Source organism: Nycticebus coucang, chromosome 21 (genome assembly GCF_027406575.1).
Source record: "Nycticebus coucang isolate mNycCou1 chromosome 21, mNycCou1.pri, whole genome shotgun sequence".
NCBI lineage: Eukaryota > Metazoa > Chordata > Mammalia > Primates > Lorisidae > Nycticebus > Nycticebus coucang.
The window spans coordinates 18,474,171-18,490,937 of NC_069800.1; the positions used below are offsets into that span (position 1 = coordinate 18,474,171).

The window sequence follows — 16,767 nt, forward strand, 5'->3', positions numbered from 1 at the left end:
GTTACACTAGGATTAGATGTTAATCAAAAGTAGATGATGCTTACAGATTACAGGGAAGTACGAGGGTTAGATGTTTCCAGAGGATAGTTGGAGGGAGGGAGGATAAAGTGAGGGGCTGAGAGGAGCCCTGGATCTGGAGAGAGGAGGTGAGGGGTTCAATTTCAGTTCTTCTACAAAGGAAATAATCGAGGGAGGTCCCAGCGCTTCTCTGGCTCTCTGGCTCTGTAGGTCTCCACCAAATGTGGTGGAGAGTTGGCTCCAGGAAGTGGACCTTTTAAATCCCATTCTTTGCCCAACATCTAAAAAACTTCATTCGCCCTTTCCAGCAGGGCTGTGTAACACCAACAACTCACTTATTGGAGCATCACCAAATCGCTATAGCAGTCACTGCTTTCCATGTGACAGACTGGTACAGAGGAGGGTGAGAAAGCAGCTCTGAGGTGACTGGGATCTGACCAGAATGCTCTCTAAATTCCTTGCTGTTGTGACTCTTGTTTATAGTCCATTGTCACTGTGGAGGTAGCCTGGGTTCTGCTGGGCTTTGAGCTGTGAGGAGGGGCTGTTCAGCCCTCACAGATAGAGCCTTGACGGCTCCCCTTGGAACAGCGTCTTCAGGGGGCCCACATTCCTCTTCATGATCCTTCTCCATGTTCTACAGGGTAAGTGTGTTCCAATCAAGCTTAGACGCTTGGACAATTCTTGACCAAATCCTGATGGTCTCCAAGTTTGCCCTCCTCACAGTGAAGCTATAGGCTTCACTTGGGGTCCTAGAAGCAGAGCATGAGCTCAGACAAAATCGGGTGCAAGTGGCTGACTGTGAGGTGATCCCTGGAAACCCCAGTGCGAGGTGAGACAGGAGAGGAAGCCGAGAAAGGTGCAGTATGAGAGAAGGTGCGCGGTGGGCAGGTGGGCTTTATCCCACTAGGGACACTAGGAAGCAGTGTGGAGCACACCTGGGAGCTACCAAGCCCTCCAAACACCTGGGCATCACTGGCACTTCCAGCTCACCCCAAATGATTATGGAAAGGGTTCTCGTTGTCAGAAACATAACATGCACACAAAGCCCTCTCAGGCAGAGAGTCTCAGGTGTTTGCAGTAAACATGCTTCAGGGCGTGGAGGTGACCCCCGCAAGGACGTGGGCAGGACCCTCTGTGATGCGTCAAGACACACTAAACTGCCCTGGGTGTGTGATGCGCTGAGCACATGATACTGCCCCTGAGGGCCTGTCGTCTGGCTCCTTTCACCATTCTTTTTTCTCTGCTGTCCTCACCAACTGCCGTAATAATAATAATCCATCCCAAATGTAGAAGACTCCTTCTGGTGCATCATGCATTGTATTAAGGTCTTTCTGTTCATCAGTTATTTCTTTATTCATCCACACAACCAACATATACGGAACATTCTCCAGTCCCAGGAGCTCTGATAGGTTCCACAATGGGGTAAAATGGAAAACAAAACAACGCCATCTCTGCCCTTGCAGAGAAGATGGGTAGGTGGTAGGGGGAACAGGCTGAGTTATCTAGATGACAGTCACATAAATAAATACATATACTGGGATGAAGGTCCTAATGGAAAAACTGCACGGCCTCCAGGGACCTGATCAGCTAAAGGAGAATGAGAGATCAGTTAGGAGAAGAATGTCCATGAGGACGGTGTCCAAGCTGAAACCTGGAGGATGAACAGAAGAAAACCAGAAGAGAAGAAGGGAAAGAGCACTTCACGCAGAGGTGCTCCAGGTGCCTTGGTAACTCCCAGCATGTGCCGAGGCCCCAGGGGAAGATGGGACGCGGACCTTTGTAGGAACAAGAAGAGACCAGTGTGACAGGACCAGGAAGAGTGAGGTCAAGGTGAGGGAAAGCTGAGGGAGACCTGCAGACCAGGAGGGGGGCAGTAAGGTGAGTGGGGAGCCACTGACACAGCAAAGGGGTAGAAAAGGGGGAAGAATCTAATTACACTGTAAAAGAGTGCTTTATTCCCACAGTTTAATTGGTTGTGGAAGGTCAGCCATAGTTTGGGAGACTAGTGAAGACTCCAGGTGAAGCAGCCTGTGAGGACCGGTGGGAGTGGAAATGGGAGACATGACGGGAGGGGGAAACATCACAGCGGAAAACAATGAGGGTTTGATTGGTGGATTGAGGAGTGAGAAGAGGGAGGTGTCATGGACTCGGAAGCACCGGCTACGCCATCTGCTAAAGTGAAGCAAACAGGAATCACTCATTTGTCTAATGCTAACTTGGACTCCAGAGATGGGGACTGATTTTACCTTGTTTATTTTAGAAATGAGGAAGCAGAAGCTCAGAGAGGTTAAGAAATGTGCCCAATGCCATGCAGCCAACAAGTGGCAAAGTAGGAGGGCAGGTGGATACTGCAACCCACGCCCCATGGGTCCTCCACAAGGCATCTTCTGCTGGGAAGGCACCTTCCATGTGGTGCCTACAGTGTCTTTACGCTTTCTCTTCAATTCAGTCGTTCAGCCACTATGCAGGTGTCTGCTCAGCCAGGTGCCATCTGATCTTGTAAGTCCCATTCTAAATCCAAAGGCCTGAGGACAAGGACAGAGGTAAAGTCCGAGCTGTAGTTGTGACCTTTACCCAGGAATTGCGCCATTTACTGCACACACAAGAAAAACTCAATAAATTTCAAGTCAGTCAGTAGAATTAATTTGTGCTAATGAGGGCAAGATGCACCCATGTTTCCAAAGGCTTTCTGAACATTTCTTTGTACAATGTTTCATGAACCTCATTCAGATCTTCCATGTTCTAGCCTGGTCGCTTGTGAACCATCAAAAATCCCACAGGGAGTTCCTCCCCCACCATGTGCTGCAGCCCTGGTTCTGTTGAAAAGAAAGGGCTCAGGTTCAGGTCAGAGTCCCATGCAAACTGCTCTCAGCCCCAAGGTAAGGTTCAAGAAGAAACAAAACAAGTGGTCTATAGTCGTCATTCTTTGCAAACTTAGCAGTTGTCCTGCTCAAAAACAAACTTTAAAAAAAGGACATTGGCTGCCCTGGGAGCCTGTGTCAGCTCCTTAGAATCTGGACACCCAGGGAATGCTTAAAACATTCTGGCCCTTTATACTATGAAATAATAAAATTCATTCTAGTAAATCCAATATAGTCACATATTTTACTCACAAAGATTTATTTTTTCATTTTCAGAATCACTTCAAGTGAGTAACATGAGAAATCTAAAGGAAGATCATTGTCCAAATGAGGTAAACTTGTACAGATGGCCTGATCCTGTTAACTTGGAATCACAAACATTGGGCAAAATTCCTTATAAAATTCCATGCATGTGTGTGTGTGTGTATACATATATATGCATATGTATATGCACACACGCAGAGACATATATGTATGTCAACAAAATTCCATTCCACATAAATATATGCACACACATATATAAACATATACATATATATACACACATACACGCATAGACACACAGTCAATTCCAGAAACCCCAGAGCCACTTTAGAAAACCTATCCTTAAAATTCTGGTCCTTTATAACCACTCTTGCTATCAAAATTTGTATTAGACAAAGTTCCCCAGAGAAACAGAACCAATTGATGTCTATCAATCTTTATATAAACAGATTTATGTAAGGAACTGGCTCAGGTGGTTGTGGAGGCTGTGAAGTCTCACAGTCTGCCATTTACAAGCTGGACCCCCAGGAAAGCTGGTGGTGTTGTTCCGGCCAAGTCTGAAGGCCTGAGAACCAGCAGAACTGATGGTGTAAGTTCCAGTCTAAATCCAAAGGCCTGAGGACCAGGACAGAGGTAATGTAAAGTCCAAGTTGTAGTTGTGACCTTTACCAAGGAAGTGTGCCATTTACCACACACAAGAGAAAAAGTCAATTAAGTTCAAGAAGGGATAGGGGGAAGGGAGGTTTGTAAATTTCCACTTAATGGTTACGATGCTGTTTTTAAGAAAAGTGCCAAGAGCCCAGTTACTGACTCCATAGGGCATGACGAGAAAGTAGATGAAAAAATTGACTTCAGAAGAATGGAGACCATAGACCAGTAACTCAATCTAGCATATTGGGCTAAGAGTGCCCCAATCCCCAACGCACATCCAGGTGTGTGCATGTACACACACACACACACACACACTGTCTAACATCTGAAATATCACCAAGAATTAGTAACTGCTTTGGACTAAGATATTTCCAATAAAAAAACTCTTGTTAAAATACAAATATCTTACATTGAAGTTAACAGATGAAGCCTTTAATAGTTCTATGTAAAAGTAATATTTTATCAAGTCTAATTTGGGCTGCATAAAAACTTCATGAGGTAGCTCTTGTTATCCCCAGGTATTACATGAGGAAGCCCTGGTTCAGTACAAAGATAATTAAGCCTTTTTAAAACCCCCTTTATTGTCATCTGGGATATCAATTCAGGTCCCGGTGACAACCAATTCCTTGCACTTTTCACCATTGCCTGCTGCTTCCTTATCAGAAATAGAGGGCTGGGAGGGCCTTGAAATGAGCACCTAGGAAAGAAATTTTGATGAGGAGTAAAGACAGACAAAATTAGGGATCCCCTAATTGTGGTCCTGGGCAGACTCTTCCCCAGGTCTAGGCCCCTGATGAGGGGATGCCGGGTGAAACAGGCCAGTCTCCCAATTTGATCTGTGGCTGCTCTTGATCTCACAGACTTGCCAAGTGGTTCTTCTTCCAAGACTCTGCAGAATACCTACTTCAAGTCACGTTGACCCTTATTGCCATTCTAACAGTCCGCACGTTCCCCAACATTTCAGAGCCCAGGACCCATCCTCCTTCCCAGTCTACTTTGAGACAAAGAAATTCTGTCCCCACAAGACGCTTTGGAAACCCCATGTTTCCTGGCATAAGGTCTGAAACCAGAGAGGCAGCAGAGAGCATTTGGGAACAGAAATTTAAAGAGCTATTGGTTGGTTCTGGTTCTGACATTAGCAGCAAAGGCTAAATAAATAACGTAATGTTCCTAATCACAGAGTCGGGCAGATAGCAATTACGACTGCATTACAGGGATTACTCATGTCAGTCTCTGCACCTGAGATCAAACTCGGCTAATTTGCCACTCTTATTTTAATTTCCGTCAATTAGAAAAATAAATTGCCAATAAAAGCTCGTATTTTAAAAAGATTTGCTTTAACCTTTGATAAAGTACTCGTAGAAAAGCAGACAGAAGAGCTTCCTGAGTGACTGGTAATTGATCAAGGTTGGGAGGGAGACACTGTGAAAAACACTGCCCCCAACAACAACAGAACACTAACACTGGGGTGGGGGAGTGAGGAAGGGAAAAGGTTTTCTGCAGTTTTCCAAAATGAAGTTCAGTTTAGAATGAAATATATGTGAAAATTGAAAGTCAGGTTTAGAATGTAATATGCTTGTGAAAAGGTTTTCCCCTTTAATTTATGCATCAATTATGTCACAAAGTATTTATTGAGCATCTCCTAGGTGCTGAGTTCTAGAAACATGGAGATAAGTCTGTAGCCACAGTACCTGCCTTCACAGATTTGCAGCTTAGTTGGAGAGGCCATTATTAGACACATAGCCACAAAACTGTAGTATTAGGAGGAGGCAGTGCGCGTGAGGGCAGCTGGTGCAGCATGCTATAGGGTGACATTAGTTAAAGTGAAGAGGTCAGCAAAGTGACCCCTATGTGGAGACTTGAACAATGAATTAGAGTTAGTCCAGTGGAAGAGAGGGGAATCAATCCGGGCAGAAGGGATGGACTGACCAGGTCAGGAGGCAGGAAAGACGCTGAAGGATCTCTTGAGTAGAGTGACTGAGTCACTGAGCCTTGACTTCAGCTCAGGCTCCATGCACAGCCTTTCTCCATTTAATTGAATTATCCTAATTTTATTGATTTGGCTTCATGAAGCCTAAGACCACAGAATCAGTAAGCCTTCTATGTTAGTACCCAGGGATAATGTAAGCCTCTGGGGAGAACGCTCTCGAGTTTCTTTTTGGGGGAATGGGGGATGTAACAGAGAACCTTTGGTGGCACAAGCTGGGCTCCCTGAGGTCTCTTCCAGACCCTCGATGGACACCCACTGTCCCACAGCTCTGTTCTCAGTGGTATGTTATCATCTGGAGAGACATTGGATCTCCAGATTCCTTTTGTAATGTACTAGGGCAAATAACAGTCCAAAAATGACACATGCATCAGTGTAAGCAATGGAGTGAAAAAGGGAAAACTGCGGGGAGGATAGAGGTGGCTGCTGCAATAATGTGGAACTGGGAATAAAGTGGGAATGCTAAGAAAAGGGAAGGAGAGGGGGACTGTGAGCTTGGCTGAAACTCAGCAATTGGCTGTGCGGTGTTAGCCAGGGGCCAAACAGGGTGATAGGTCTCACCTGCCTCCAAAGAGGGAGATAGGTCTCGACTACCTTCAAAGAAAGTGACAGGTATTGGCTATCTCCAAGGGGAGTGATATGTCTTTGTTGTCTCCAAGAAGTTGAACCTGAGTCCCTGACCAAGAGAGGCAAAGTACAGCAAAAAGAAAGAAGTCAAAGGAGAAGGCAGTTCACCTGTGATGAGAGTGGGGCCGTAGGTCGGGGCCCAGTGGGAGGTTAACCAGCACAAGCCCAGGGGTCTAGTCCTGCTGTTAATGGTGCTGCTAAGACAGAAAACCAGGCATCTGTGTCCTGGCCACTGTGTTTTCACCCCATTGTGATTCTGTTACTCTTTTCATGTCAAGATACAGGTTAGACTTGACCAGGTGGTCCCCTGGCTGAGATGCAGGAACCTAGAAAGGCAATCTAATAAGCAGCAGGTCTCTTCCATACTTCACGGACCTTCTTGAACATTCTTCCCACATGATGCCTTGGGCCACCTAGTCCTGACACACCTTTCTGTTTGGTCTCAGTCTTCCCAGCTAGGTGGATGTTTGCTGCAGGCCAGGACTACCCCACATCTTAATCAGGGTTTGTTTCCACAGCATTGGGCATTGGCTCCTGGACTTGTCAACTGGAGGCCATGACAATGCTTGAAAAAGGCTTCCATGTTGAAGGTCTGCCACTCATCACTCTCATTGGGAGAGCAGATATCAGGAGAAAACATAAAATATAAAAATTATGGTTTGCTGCAGAGAAGTCTGGAAGAAACCTCCTTAATGACCCAGCCAGACCTCCTGGTTATATAAGAGACAAAATTCCAGTCCCCTAGGAAGAGATTGTTATCCAAGAGGGCCGAGGTAGGATGAAAGATCTAGCTTTCAGCACTCAGTATCTCTCCCTGCTGCATAGTAACACCAAAATGTTCTTTCGAAGATTATTCCCGCCAAACTTTCAACATGATTCCCATCTAGAAGACCAAGGTACCTAAGGCTTAAGTTGGAGCATCTAGAGAGAGAATGCAGGGCCAAGAGCACGCCTTCTTAGACTCTGCTTCTGCCTCGACCTCTGCTGGTGTGCTCTTTGTGCATAGTTTATAAATTTATGACTGCTTCCAAAATGGAGTGTAAGCACCATGAAGGCAAAAGCCAGACCTAGGTTACTGACCCCTGTATCTAGGGCTATGGCAATGTGCTTGGTGCAAGGTAAACAACAAAAAAATAAATTTATTTATTTATTTATTTTTTTACTCTTGGGCTTGAGCAGTCCTTTTGCCTCAGCCTCCTGAGGAGCTGGGACTATAGGCACCTGCCACAATGTCTGGCTAGTTTTTCTATCATGGATAAATAGCCTCCCTTTCGATCTTTAATCCAAGAATCCCTTCCCCAGGTAATTCCAACGTTATCAACCTCTCTAATACCCACCGATCTCCGTGGCTTAAACGTCTAGGTAAATAACAACTGGTTAGACCCAATGCTGGGAGAACTGGTGTGGCTTGGATTAATTTGGGACTTATCAATTTTCCTGTTTTGTCTCATGCAGCCAGAACTACGCAGTTTCTTTTCATTTTAGGCTTTGTGAAGAAACAACATGCATTATTTAAAGAGCGACAACAACAATAAACCCTTCTAAATATTGCACATTCATTCCCAAGCAGAAGATTAATACAATAATAACATCTTGGGTATGGAAAACAAACAGTCAGCAAAATGCAAACCTGGCTGAGAAAAATTGCTTTCTTTCTTGGAGAAGAGTCACAGGAGACTGGAGAACAAATTATTTTTCTCGGCTTTGGGTCTTCAGGGAATCGAAACTCCCTGAAAAGGATTATGTATTGCAGAAAGTGTTAATGTACCTTATTATTCCACTTCTCTCTGATGGATTCTTTGGAATTAATAAAGGTACTTACCAGTTAAGAATTTCATTAGGCTGCATTCTGCATCACAATACCAGGAATCTCTAAGATTTATATAACACCTGTCTTAAACAAGTTCTTTCGAAGCAATGGTAGAGGACAAATAGGTTCTCCTGCTGTGTGGAGCCAGTGAATCATGTTGATTCAGGGTGTTTTCTCCCTGATAGCTCTTTGAGCCTTGGGTAGGACAGAGCTTATGTGAGGATTACAAGTTTTCTGTATATCTTTCTTTTTGTATGTTTTTAAATAATATATAATTCCACTAAGGATGTTTTAAAAAACTGGCCTGAAAGATGAAAGAAAAATAATGACTATCTTTATAGAGAACTTCATTTAGTACTTGGCATTTAGCTGGGAAAATGAGACAGGAATATGGGGAAGGTTGACTAATTCTGCAAGGCAAGAACGCAGGAAAAAGTCACAAGGCAGCTCTTTGAACAACCATCTCATGAAAGCTCTAAGCTGATGGAGTTGGGAGTCCAGAGAGGGTGTTTCCCACTGAGGGTGGTGTGTTCTGAGAAGAGAGAAATTGACCTTGAGGGGAAGAAATATGATTTGCAGAAATGGCACTGAAACTATTCCTAAAGGCATCCAAGGGTGGCACGGTATTTGTGTTAATTATGCATTTATTGTGATTTTTAACCATCCCAAACTCATTCATTATGATCATGATCAATTATAAAATGTAAAGACCTGAATGGGCATCATCAGATAAAGGGAAAGAAATGAAGATCAGTATTCCACCAACGCCGACGTACCAGTTTGGGCAGCAGAAGCTCCAGTTTTGCAGTGCTTTCCCACGTTAACTACATTGTAAACCTTACAGCCATAGAAGACTCAGTAATTAGGACATTCCATTGTTTTTTGATTTAACCATCCTTTGATTTCTTAACTATATTAAGGTCTTTCGATAAAACAACCTGCTCCAATGTAAGACTTAACGCTGACCAGATCTTTTGAGCCCCACGAATAATATGGGCTAGCAAAAACTACAGAAGTCTCTCACTTATAAAGCGGAACCACCTTCAATGATCCAGACCCATTCATGTATTTGTGTTCATTTGGCAGAACTTATAATGAATAAAATCCCCTTCTCCGAAAGCTTGTGCTGTGCTGAGTGTTACCAGAGATGTTAAAACCTTCAGTTAAGTTAATTCTCTGGAAGTATGAACAGTCTTCACACAGACACATGTTAGGGAAAAGAGGCGGTTATCAGAATGATAGCATCCAAGAAAGGTGTCAAGGGGCAATGATGGGTAAGGGGACAGGTGGAGGAAGACAATTACATTCAATCCATTTATATTTCTTCAACGTGTGGGGTTCTCTTTGCTTGTGAACACAGGAATTCCTTGGAACACACACATTTAGAGAGATACAGTATATGCGGTTCATGTTAGAGAAATTTTTTTCTCAAGTTTCATGAAATTATTTCACTATGCAATGAAAACATAGCACCCATCCTTGAAAACCGTTTTGGTTTCTATTCTACACACCCGGGGCAGGCTTCTTCGAGCCAGTCTCATCCCAGTGCATTCCAACTTTGATCTTGTTTTTGTGCCTGCCAGCGTATCAGTCATTTTTCTAAAGTTAATAAAAAGATTATACAGTAGTAAAATCTACCAGGAAAGTTCTATGGTTTGATAAACACCCCCTCTTCCACCTCCATACTAATTAATTTCAGTTCTAATCACTTCATTCTTTGTGTGAAACAAAACATCTAAATTTGTTCTTCATAATCTTTGTCTACCTTCAGATTCCTAAAAATACCTCAAAACATGCATAAACATAAGGTTCTGAGAAGCAGGATGTATCTCTTATCCCTTAGCATTTTTTAGCTTGAAAACGTCATTGTCAGAGAAATCAGATGCAAAACATTCTTTTAGCCAAAGAAAAATTTCCTATACCTTTGTGATGTTGCTTATTCAAAGTAGATTTTTCCCTATTTGGGTTTCAGATCCCATTAATTGCACTATTTATTTCTTTTCCCTTTGAGATTCTTACTCATCTGTTCTTGCTGTCTCCTGAATATATTTCCTGCTAGCGGGAAGCCCTAAATGATGAATAGAATCATAACCTTTTCAGGCTCGAGGCATCTGATATTTAAATTTTGTTTACTGATAGCAATAGGCATTTTAGAAGAAAAGAAAGGTAAGCATTAAATTACAAAAAAAAGAGGTCTCTTGATCAGGCAATCTGTGGGTTCTAGGAAGGGGTGCCAGTGAGCCACCTAAGTGGGTGGACTGCACACTATCAAAGAATAGGAGCAAGAAGGCATTGCAGCTCCTTCTAGGTCCTTCATGGAATAATAAAATTCAGGCAATTTCCTACTTCTTAAATACATTTGATCCTGCAATCCCATTACTAGGGATATACCCAGAAGAAAAAAAATAATTTCATTATAAAGACATTTACACTAGACTGTTTATTGCAGCTCAATCAACAATCGCTAAAATGTGGAAACAACTTAACTGCCCAGCAACCTAGGAATGGATTAACAAGCTGTACACCATGGAATATGTATGTAACCATGGAATACTACTCAGCCATTAAAAAATGGAGACTTTGCATCTTCTGTATTAACTTGGATTGAGCTGGAACACATTCTTCTTAGTAAAACATCACAAGAATGGAGAAGCAAGAATCCAATGTATTTAATTTTAATATGAAGGCAGTAGATGATCTAATACAAGGTGGGGAGTGTGGGAAATGAGGGAGTGGGGAGAAGGGAGAGGGGCAGGGGTTAAGGGGTCATGGTTTATGATACACCTCTTGGGGGTGGAAAACAATTATAAGAGGGATTTTATCTAACAAATGCAATCGGTGTAACCTAATTCTTTGTACCCTCAATGAATCCCAAATAATAAAATAAACAAATAAGTAAATACACATCCCTGGGGAAGAGGACAAGTAATGACACAGAGAAAAGTGTGCATGGGAAGTCAGGACACCTGGATTCTAGTCCCTGGCTCATCCTCAGGCTATGCATTTGGCTTTTGACTGGTCTTGCCACTTTTCCATTGGCTTCTTTATTTGTGGAATGAGGAATTGAGTGAAGAAAGTTATCTTTTCTGATTTTGATAGTGATGTTATGATTTTAAGATGCCAGGAAAATGGATGAAATGAATTCTGAGTATCAGTTTCTCATTCCTTGCATAATGAAAATCTAGAAACCTTCAGCATACCGATGGGGAGGGTCATGTTCTACCCTCTGGTGGGCTACCCTACCTTTGAGGCTGGAGAACAGGTGGAGCAGGTGAAGGTGTGGAACTGCTCCAGTGCAATCAAGGGCAGAGGTCACCACCATGGTGGGCCATTTGCTGGAATTCTGAATGAGTGCATTTCAAGGCTTTAGAGGGCCTTTTGGGGGTATCCAAATTGACTTCATTAATGGTTGAACGAGGCTTATTTTTAATGGGACTAATTGCATTACTGGGTGACAAAGTTGTTATTTCTAGAATCTGCCTTATAGCCTTCTATGAAAATCTTTGTTTTATCTCTTTAGCATGCCATGCAAAACTAGTATTTCTTACTCAATATATTTATAGATTTCTGCATTTTCTCAGAAAAAATACTAGGGTCTATGTGACATCCTGCCATAGTTGACTCCACACAAAGGTGGGATGCCTGAGGGATCATCTGAATGATAAAGCCCTTTCTTTCCAGAGCTCTTAGCCTTTCTTTTAGCTCTCATCACTGTCCTTTCTAATTGGACATATAGCCCTTTTGTCTTCCACCAAAGTGTCGTTTTCTCTTAGAAATGGAAGAGCATGGGACTGCTGGCCTCTGCAGGATGAAATGTCTGACTTCATCTTCTGTTATTTTTATTCTCCTGTTTGAAGGGCTCAAAATGAAACAGTGTCTTGGTCTGCTGACTGCCTCAGGCTGGTGAATGTCATGTCAGGTTCACATGGAGAAACTGGTTTCTTGTCTTGAGCCCTTCTTGCTCCTTCTTGAGGCTGGATTGATGTGTGATGTGGGGCAGCAAGCCACAGGTCTGCAAGACATTACAAAATAGGAAACCCTCTTGAGATACTCGCCTTGTTAGTTTGGTGAGTGGAAATCATCTTGTGACTGGGATTACTGGAGTCCAGCCCGGGGCCATTTGATCTACTGGCTCTGCCTGGATGGTCGACTCATTAATATCACTTGTGATCAAGACCTGAGCCCATCATGTCTGCATCGTAAGTACTTGAGCTGACTGGGGTTTAGAAAGAAACAAAGAGAGAAAGTTGAAAAGGAAGATTCTCCTACGGAATGAGGGGGAGTTGTCTGGGAGATCACGTTCTTCCTATGAGAAAGTGAAATAATTTCCCCTGCATGTTCACACACATGAGAGCGACTTGCCCCTTTCAGACCATGTCCTATTGTCATTCATCCCCCTAAGTGACATATGTGTGCTCTTTATTTAATTGATGACCTTTAGTCTTAGGATGTTCTATGCCTTCTTTCATGAGGCAGGTAGTGTAAGAGGGTTCTAGTGGGAATTTTCTACCATTATTTGCTGGTTAGGACTTACCTGGGATCTTACTTTTATGTCTACTGAGCCCAAGATGGTTATTTCTTGCCTATTGTCCTGGATATTTATTAATAGCATCCCCATCCAAATCCTGGTTTGGATATTAAGTGATGCAGGCAGCATAACTTTGTCACTCTGTGTGTCAAGAAGTCTTGATTACCTGGACCCAGATGATGAGTTCAAAGTTTTTTTGGCCCATATATATAAAGAGATCCTGAAGTCACAAAAGAAAACCTCCCCATCATAAACATCCATTAGCAAGGTGAAAAGGGAAGTCAGAAACAGGTTTCATTCCCATATTTTTCATCGCTATCCCCTGCTTAGTATGGGGTATGGGTTGTCATGGAGATGATGAAACTCATTTATAGGAAAATCCTTAAGGGTGTTGCACGGCTGAGATGTCACATCACATATTCTCATGATGTTTGTGGGCAGTAGCTGGTCAATAGAATAGTCAGGGCTATTGGAGAAGCCTTGGTTCTTTCTGACCACTTCGCTATCCTGAAATGGAGAGCTTGTGTTAGACTGGCCTTTTCTGGTGTCTCTTTTTAACTCTTCTTTCTACCCCAGTCCCCTCTCTCTGCCCTCTATTCCTCACACACAGAGGTAACATGGCTCATTTGATTTTGACTAATGGTTAAATTAAAAATATATCTATAGAGTTGAGTAGATTGTATAAGTGTTGAGTTGGAGTGTCTATGTAACATCCTGCCATAGTCGACAGGATGAAGTCTGTGGAGTCTGGTTGGTTCTTTGTTTCCATGTTTGGTATTCTGCCATCAGATAACAGGACAACTTCAATTAATTGTCATGGGATGGTTAAGTCAGTTTCTTTGTATCCTAATTCTGTTTAATCAATCAGTGTCTCTGGACTCCTCACTGACATTTTGGCAGCATAGCAATTAAGGCACTACTTGTCCTGTTCATAGGTAAGGAGTGGCAACAAGCCAAACAAATCTAAGCTATTTTTACAATTTTCCCTGGGGTTATATCTTTTTTAAAAGGAGAACATTAAGTACTCTTCCTTATATACCCATGATTTAAAACCATGACTTTCAAAATGAACCAATTCTTTAAATAGTCCTATATAAACTAGGGTTCTTACTAATTCTATGAGGTGTACATTTGAAAATGATGGAATTTATGGTATAATAAACTAATGCTGAAAAACACTCAGGTCACTTGTGTAACACTTTACAAACCACTAATGTGTAAAAAACTAGAATATTTGTGAGCTTTGTCTTGCCATTCTGAAAGTCCAAAAATGATCAACATCCTTTATATATCCTCCACAAAGGCAGGTCATGAACTAACAATACTGATTACAAAGTCAATGTTGGAACTGCCCCACATTTAAGTAACGATGATCAATTTACATAAAGATCCTTTACCTAAATAACTTCTTTTGATTCTTCAGCTACATGATAAGGTATTATTGTCTCTGCCTTGCCAATGTTTAAAGGCTGGAGATGAATATTTGAAGCTAGAGATGTAGATTTGGGCCTTATTAGGGTCTATCCAATTTTAGAGAATAATAGACTACACCACTTTCCAGCATTTTACAAAGAAGTAATGATAAGCTGTTGTAGGAACTATTTGAAGGAAAAGAATTTTATTTTCTTTAGCTTATTTGTCATGAGAACTAGTCTTATCTGCATAAAGATTGCATCATTTTTTTTTGCAATCAAAGTTTACTTTAATATTCTTCTCAGGGTAGAATTCTAGTTACCAACCATGATCATGAAATATTACAGATTGAGAAACAAAAGAAATGCCTTTATTTTTGCTCACACATAAATCACTCCATGACTTCATCGAGCATGTTGTTCGTAAGTGATCTTACATCTACTATATCCTAAAAAACTAGAACATACTTTTAAGAATGAAAAATTATATAAATATTTTCCCTCCCCCATAGAAATGTTAACCATTATAAACTGTTTGATAAAGTACTAAATCATGACTTATGAGTATCTCCATATACTCTCCAAATATACTGAAGAAAATGTCAAGATGTAACTTCAGGTTGGCATTCACCTTAATGAACAGAATAAACACTAGTGAAGTGAAACCAGAGGCCCAGCCACAAAATCACACACAAGAAGGCTACAGATCCCACTCAGGAAAGAATGCACCAAAGACATCCACATTTATTTTTTTGTGTGTGACAAAGACCCAGTATACCAGCTTTACTTTTTAAACCTAAGCTTAACATTACATATTTAAATAACTGTCGCAGCTAGAAAACATCCTTAATTTATACTAAACCAGAAATGTGTTACCATTAATGTGTTACTATCATTCACTACTAAACACTGAAAAAAAAAATGAAATCATTTCTGTAGAAGATTCATCCTGTAGTGTTAACTACACAGCAGGCTGACACTACTTGGCTCACATTTCAGACACAACGGAAAAGCAGGTCTAGGCTGATGTTAGTGCACACTCTGTTCTACCGCTACTGAGGAGTCGGGGCTCACCTGTAGTATATTTAATAAAAAAGCAAAGTGCATACAGAGATTTACAACAATTTTAAAGACAAATCAATGGTCCTATTATGTGGTCCCAACAATAAACTCAAAAGTCTACAAATATGGCTCTGATGAGTGGCTTATAAATGCTTAGATTAGGTACTGTGATACTGAAAGTCAAGTTCGTTTGAAATCTTCAAAAAAAATGTTCCTGTTAATCCTCAAATGGTACTTGTTACAGCTAACATTTCTGTTAAACACATGCATTGAATCACTTGTTATCCAAGCGCAGCAGCTCCTTACTATTTATTGTCAGCGACTTTAGCCGGCCGGCTTTCTCAACCTCCACTCTTTCTTGACCAGTCTCCATAATTCTCTTTGTAATGATCTTTCTGCCACTAACTATTTTTGTAGAAATTGATATAGACTTGAAGTTCCCCATCCCACTACCACCAAATGATGTGGAAGAGAATGAAGTGAGCCCCGGGTGATCTAGCAACCTGAATAAAGTAAATCCTGCAGGAAATCCCACAGAAAATCCTGAAAAGACGAAATCTGAAAAGACGAAAATCCACTTTCAAAAGGTGGAAGGCAGAGAAAAATGACCCTGCCTCTTGGTGTCTGCTTCCTTGGAGACCCCTCCAATTCCCAATAATGTCCTCAAATGGGTCTTCAAAGAAGTCGAATGAAAATGAGTCCCTTCCACCCAAAAATTCCCTGAAGACATCCTCTGGGTTACGGAATGTGAAGCCAAACTCAAATGGATTGTCAAAATGACTTCCACTAACTCCACCATTTAATCCTTCTTTACCATATTTGTCACAGATGTCCTGCTTTTTAGGATCTGATAACACCTCATACTCCTCAGCTACTTGTTTGAATTTTCTCTTTGCTTCTTTATTCTCAGGGATTTTATCTGGGTGCCACTTTAGCAACAGTTTTCAGCACACCTTTTTAATAGCTGAGGCATGTCTCTGCACACCTAGAACTTCATAGTAAACCACCATGCTTTAAATAATTGTTGGAACAGGTCCCAGGACGTGGACAGCCAATGTGGGACAGGGGGAGGGGGCAGCAGCCCTGGGCTTCTGGAGACTCCTGCATGGCTGTGCTGGTCCATGTCATTTTTTGAAATGCATTTATTTTGTAAAATAATGAGGATGAGTGGACTGACCCTATACATTTAAATGTCCGGGATCCAAGTTCTTATCCAAGAGTCCATTAGGGTCTTTTCAGCCTGAGGCTAGATATGGAAGCAATGTGTCTCTGGATTTTCACACTGCTGGAGTAGATGATGTGTTTGCTGTAAGATACTGTGTTTACTGTGCACCTGGGAAAACTTAATGAAGCATTCTGCATGCAGGCAGGATGATATTGATGCTAATCATTGCTGCTAACTCCTGGACTTGAAAATGGATGGCAAAACCTGTGGTTTCTTGCACAAGTTGAGGTGGTGAGTTGATCCTGTTTGGTTTCCTTTAGAAGTATCTTTTCTGGCATTGTTTTAACTTCCTATTTGAAAGGACAGTTGTAACAGAAACATT

At 41.8% G+C, this 16,767-nt stretch overlaps 1 pseudogene; it reads right to left on the reverse strand.

The window, feature by feature from the left end:
• Positions 1-15,494: 15,494 nt before the first annotated feature.
• On the reverse strand, positions 15,495-16,230 carry LOC128573985 (dnaJ homolog subfamily B member 6-like; annotated as a pseudogene).
• Between the last annotated feature and the right edge of the window lie 537 nt (positions 16,231-16,767).